Raw genomic sequence first — 6963 nt, 5'->3', positions numbered from 1 at the left:
CCTCTTTAGTTTTCCAGAACACTTTTGCCTTTTAGTGTTGCCCTTATTGCCTATTGACAAGTGTAGGGTTGAAAGGAGGTTATCTGTGGGGAAAGTAACATAAGGCAATATAAGCACTGAGCAAAATCATGAAGAGGTGGTCAGTTTTTCTGCTGAAAGGATAGAGGCTGATGGGCTATCAAAGGGAGAGATTAGCATAGCTTCTCTGAATGCACAATATACTTTGTTCACTGGGGTGGAAACTGGACCATCTATGGCCTCAGTTCCCATACAACTCTCAGATGGGAGTAGCAGATGTGATCATTTTGGTGCGTGATGGGAGGTCTCCGGAGAACGTCTTTGCCCAAATCTGTGGGTTGCTCTATGTCTCATTCCTTTGTCTCTCACCCTCTCACCACATCTCCTTCATCTGCTCTGTTTCTCCACATTGGGAAACTATTTCTAAACAAGAGTTAAGAAGTGATCTCTAAATCAAAATGTATTCTCACCAGGTCTGCTGCCTATTTATACTAGTCTTACCATGACCCTAAGTCATGGGATTTTAATCTATTTTTTGGTTGCTGCTGTTTTCATTTGTTTTCCCTGTGCTATCCCTTGCCTGAGACAAATGAACTGATAGATTGAAGGCAAAGAGAAGAAGGGAATACTAGAAACAAAAATGCATTGGTTAGTATTTCAGAGGTAGTATATCATCATATAAGTGTAATTCCAACCCACAGAAATGTTCCATGACCTATCTACCATGTGAATAATATTTATAAGAAAAAATGTAGCATAAGTTCAATCAAAGTTATTAGGAATACATTACCTGCTGCTGTAAGAGGGCACCAGGGTAGATTGCTTGCCATCATCCTATTCCTCTGACTACTAAGTAGTTGAACTGAGGACTCTTCCAGCTGTGAGCTGGGCAGAGGAGTATTTGGAGCAACCTGGGGCCATGTCAAAATCACCCAGGATACTGCTCCATTTCGGGCTTGCTTCCTACCTTCTTTCCTGCACTCTCTTGATCTTTTCTTCTTCTCTGTAGCTACCAGAAGACTTTCCTTTCAGCAAGGATTTCTCTTCTTCCCTGTGGACTGTTACACAACAAAGTCTCTACAACTTTGGCCTTTATCCTTTGTCTCTGAAGTTAGTAGATAAGTTGTTGTTTCTGTTTTTTAGCAAAAATGGAAAACAGGCAAGGAAAAATCACATTTTCAGGTCTAGTTCTTGTCCTCTCACTCTTGTTCTCAGGAAAGAACCTGTGCTCAAGTCCTACATCAGTGGGACCCACCTCTGAAGTTAGACAATTGGGTTGGGATTGTATCCTCTCCCGTCACTCACACCAGCATTTAGGCACATGACAGGCTGAATTAAGACTTACCTTCATTTAAGAGAGAAGATAGAATCAGTTATTATGAGGAAAGCCATCCTAAACGTTTTATCTCGGAAGTTAGGATGGACATTCCAACATGAATCTGGGAAGGCTCTGAGAGAGGCTCAAGAAGGAGAAGAGATAGGACACAGAACTGCCATCTTGTTTCCTCTTTATCCTCAGCAATCCTTCCCCTGGCTCTGAAATCTACTCTGGGTTATTTTGGACTGGTGTGTAAAACAGAGATAAGTGGTGGAGAAAAGATAAAAAAAGAAAGTAAAGGAATTCCAAGGATAGAATGGGAAATTCAGTTAGCCATTTGGCTAGACAGCTATTTAAATTAAAAAGTTCTGCATAAGTTGGTTGTATATATATTAGGAACTACCTAATTGGAAAGTTGGACAGCATCATGGTTTTTTTGTAAGATTAGATATAAGTGATACCTAACTCAATTTGTCAGCTTTCCAAAGAACATCTTCCTGATTTTTGTGTCTGAAATCTTTGTGTTTTCCAGCATTTGCCACAAATGGCTGCCTTGGTTCTGTAATGTCACATCTTCAGGAGTCATGAAGGTCAAGATCTCAGAGAGCTTTGGGGGAATGAATGAGATGGATGTTTTCTGTGGGTTAAGATAGCAGAGGCTCACTGGAAGATGACCAAGTCTGAAGGGTAGGAATAAAAAGAGCCCTTATTTGTTAAATGTGTTCCTTGTGTCAGGCACTGTACTTTTTGGTTCATATGTAATAATTAATTTTATGTTCACATTTTATGTTCTGTGAGGTACCATCATGACACTAATGATTTCCAGCTGAAGAGGACACACCTATGGGATGAATGGGAGGACAGGTGGTGACATCTCACAAGTAAATCTCTGGGAGAATACCAGTTAACAAGGACCAAACAAGATGTGAATCCATTACTAGAACATTATATATATAGTGGCAGGAGGTCAGCCAGCAAGTGACAAATAGACTGTTGAAGAAACTGGTGCCAAAGACTAATGAAAAATAAGGTTCTCCAGGGAGAATCCATGGTTCTTGTAGAATAGGTGGGACAGCTTCCTGTTGGGAGTTTCTAGGAAGTCACTTAGCATTGATGACATTTTTGCAGTATCTTATTCCAGGCTCTTGGCTCTGCCCTTTACAATTCCATTGGGTAAAACACCCAAGCAGATTCTGGTATGCATAGTTTTCCAGATCTCATAGACTCATATTATTAATAGTAGTCTAGGTGGCATTGTACATTGAATTATGAGATTTGAGCACTTTCATTTTTAAACAATGCTCATTACCTCCAAAAGATCTTAAATGCCTGACAGGTCCATGAGCATATTATAAAGTGTTTGAACTTCTGTACTTATAATATACAAACATCAGTATATGCACTGTTCATGCCAGAGCCCTTGTGTCCTGTGATATAAAGCTAGTTGTCAGGTAGGAGCACAGTTGAAATCTTCTTCAAACATAAATATATTGAAATTTCCTAATGTAAGACTAATTGATGGTAATAGGAATTAGTTGATTTTAATAATGTAATTTGTTCAGTATCATAACAATTTAAAAAAAGGAAAGAAAAAGGTTTAAATCTCTAAATTCTATGCTGAAAGATCCAAGGTTAAGATGAGGTTGTAGCACAGCCTGTTTATTTGCATTGTTAAAAATAATGATCAAGTTAATTAAAATTGAATTATAGTGGAACCATCTCAATAGACTCATGACAGCCATTTTAATGAGTTCCGTTAAAGGTAGCAATAATAATTAAGCTATTTTGAAACCAGCTCAATAATTTTCATAAGGAATCTATTGTGCACATTTCTCTTGCGTCCCTGCTGGTAAAACTGTAGTAGCAGGATATTAAGACTGTGGACTCTAGATACACCTGTGGCCCTGCCTGTTCTGTAGTGATTGTGTAATGAATTAATGCTGTGCATGCTATTTGAGAAGAGTAGTTACCATCAATGTACATTATCCCTCTCTGCACAACTCTTCCACCTTCAAAGAACAATGGTAACACTAAAAAAGAGGGGACATTGTAAGGCAAAGGTCCCCAGTCTTTTCTCAACAACTGGGGACTCTATAAACACCAAAATATTTAAAAGTCTCCTTACATAAATGTAGTTGTATTTTTAGTATCCTATTGATTAATGAAAGGAATAATGACACAAAGCTGTATGATCTCAGCAGTAATTCACATTTTATTAGTCACAACTTCTACATACAAAGAAGAAATATTAGTGAATTTTTGTTTGAGCCTATGATGTTTTAGTTCTCAGACAAAGCTGCTGTATTTTTGTCCTTCCCTTTCCTTCCCTCCTGAGGATAGGGCCATTGGTATTGGAAATCTTCTCCTTGGGATGTCAATCTGAACAGAAAGTTGGGAAAAAGGAGAGTGGGTTACTACATAGATATCAACACATCTGGCATCTACTTGCTCTTTCTATGAGAATGTTTTTCTTTTAACTTATCACAAAGCTCTATTTTATATATTTGTATTTGTAATTGGAACAAAATATTAGCTAAAGGAAGAATGAAGCTGCATATTTATTCTTTGTCCCTAATTCTGTGAACATTGAGACTTTATGTAATGAATAATTAAAAGGCTCTTTATATAGGTAAAGAAATCTTGACTTTATTGTGTTCAAGAATGACCAATTATGCTAGTAAACATCACTCAATGTAGATAACTTATCTTCTTATTTCAGCCTTTTAAGTAAATACTTCATTTTAAAATTTTAAAGCCTCTTGACTTCTCAAAAACCACACAGATTACTAATAAATATCCATAGGTTGACTTTTTAAAGCTCATTAGCTGTTTTTATTATATTTATTATTATTTATTACAATTATTATTTATCACATAAATTTGTCATGGTGTCCTAGGTTATTACAAAGCTGTGTGTTCTTGGACTATTTACATTTGAGCACAGTGTGCTTCTCTCCAGAAACAGCAATTTTCCGGGGGGATTCCTGCAGCTATTAAATAAAAGTGCAATCATAAGGTCACTAATCTTACCGTAATAAAGTACAAATGCAAAGTTGTTATTATTAATAGGTTTTTCCACATATATTATACAAAATTATATAGTATTTCAGAAACATAAGCAATAATTAAAATGTTACCATGGGTATAACCTCGGTCAATTAATACCGTATCCACAAAAGAGTACTGAATTTTTGGACTATTGGACTTTATGTTTAGAAATTATTTTTCTTGCAAAATAAACTGTGAATGTGATAATCTATTAAAAGGAACTGTATGTAGAAATGGCTAAACTTAGACACACATTTTAGTTCTAAATTTGCCTTTTTCATTAATAAAATTAAAGATCAACATTGCTCTAATCTTCTTTTCATTGAAAATTAACATAAATCCTTAGTCTAGAAAATTTTAAATTAATATAATCTTTGTGTGAAAAATGTATGAATTATTTAAAATAACCATTTGATTCTATTTTTTAAAACTCAATGGCACATCATGAGGAATTAATAAGTCATTTTACACATGGCAAGTAGCTTAATCTTAAACGTTTGTTTTATAATATTAATTTTATAAAAAGCCTAAAGAAATGGACATTTTTACAGTGATCCTCCAAAAGGAAAAGAGAGACGGGGGGAAAAGTGTAACTTTTGAAACACTTTTAATTCTACAGATTACGTTTCTCTAAATTTTGTCAAGTTTTGGCTTAAATAAGTATGGGAAACTTCAACCCAAATGTATATCGCTTTAGAATTTGATAAATGATTAAACCTAACAATTAAGATAAAAGGAATTTGTTGTTGTTTTAGGCTTTCCTCGTGTAGTGTTCAAGCCAGAAAATATTTTAATGTTTGTAAACTGATTTTCAAGGATTTGATACTGTCCTAAATTTCTGTCATTTATGTATAAATAGTGAGTGTTTTTTCTATTATTGTCAATTCGAAACCAGAAATTTTGTGCAATGCATGCTAAGAAAAACCCGCCTGGTAAGTACCTAGACAATCTTCACATTACATTCATTGTCTTCTATACAGCAATGCATTGAGAATTTAAAGAACAAATGAGCAAAAAATATAAAGTATGTCAAGATGTCTTTATGTACTGGTTAAAGTGGAGGTTAGCATCTGTCTAAAATAATGATATAACATTACCATAGGAAGAGTAAGCCTTTTGTTTGCCTGTAAAGATGATGCCAGCAACTTTCAGACGCTTGATCTGAGCCAAGAATAAATGTCTGTATGAGAGCATCGTTTCTGCATTAACTAAGAGGAAAAGGGAAAATTTACTCTAAACCTTCTTAGTTCACTCATTCTCAGTGATTGTATGGTGAACTTCAGGAAGCCACAAATATCTGAATTGACTTTGCATTCTGTACAGGCCTCGCATTTGAGAGGTGTTTAAGGCTTTCACCCATATGAAGGAACCACTCATGTACATAGCAACTAGGTATTTCCTTGAATTTGCTCATTTCTCCCAATATTATTTTTCTTCATAAAATTACCAGTATTGGGCTTAACTACACTGCACTTCTAATTCTTTGTGTTAGTACTTGTGTATCCACAGCAGTTTAAAGGGACTTAGGTGGGGATATGGGTAAAATTTACATTGGTAGTGAATGTTTACATACTGGTTGAAGTCTAGGCTTTAGACTTCAGGTTTTGAGTCTCTGCTCAGCAGGATCAATGGAAATCCTCATCCCCCTAAGCCTCCCATCTACCCCTCACAGCATATGGAGCACCTTATGTCCTCTCCTTGGGAGTTATTGATATTATTGGACCTGGAAGGCATGGCTGGGTTTGATCATACTGTTGCTGCTGATTGCTTCCACAGGTGCTGAGCACCCTCAGCCCCCAGCCCACATAGGAGAGGCTTTCTCTAAGTGGATCTTAAAATTATTTTATTGGGCTCCCCAAAGGGTGATCTCATTTTCTGTCTTTTGTTTGTTTGTATTTGAAATCCCTTTGCTTTAGGAACTTGGAATCATTTTCTCCAAGCTTGATTAAGAAGACATTAGAATGGGCTCATCTGATGTTCATCCAAAAGCATCTTTCTTCCTTGAAAATGCATTGGTGTCTTGGGTGGCAGCCTTGGTGCTTAAATTTCTATCTCATTGGAACTTTTCCCCACAAGAGCCATTTAGAAGTCTCTTTCACTGGTCTGTCCATTCTTGAGCAAAACACACCGGACAGAATGTCTTCCCCTGAAGTCATCTGGGACAGACAGACTGCTCAGCATTTAGAAACTACACTTGTCCTCCACAGCCTCAACTCAGTTCATTCTTTACTCACAGCCTATAACCTCTCCACTTTTGCAAAATAAGCCTTCAAAAAGCTTTCTTGCTACCTTTTCTAAACTTTGAAAAAAGTTGAGAAATTTGATAAAAGAAAAGGAGATGATAATAATTTTTTAGTCCTATGTGGTTTTGTTATTTGTTTATTTTTTGTGTATGTGTGGGGTTTTTTGTTTTGTTTTGTCTACTTCATAGCCCACATCTTGAACTGCCCTATGGTTATTGTCTTCTTGGAATATTATTTTGAAAATCTTTCAAAAATCACGTTATTTTTTATTGATTTCCCAGGAAGTTTATGTTTGGTAAATTTTCAAATATGGAGGAACTCGTTATCCTCAACTCT

Source organism: Grampus griseus, assembly GCF_964374135.1.
Source record: "Grampus griseus genome assembly, chromosome: 4".
NCBI lineage: Eukaryota > Metazoa > Chordata > Mammalia > Artiodactyla > Delphinidae > Grampus > Grampus griseus.
This window is presented reverse-complemented; position numbering follows the sequence as displayed.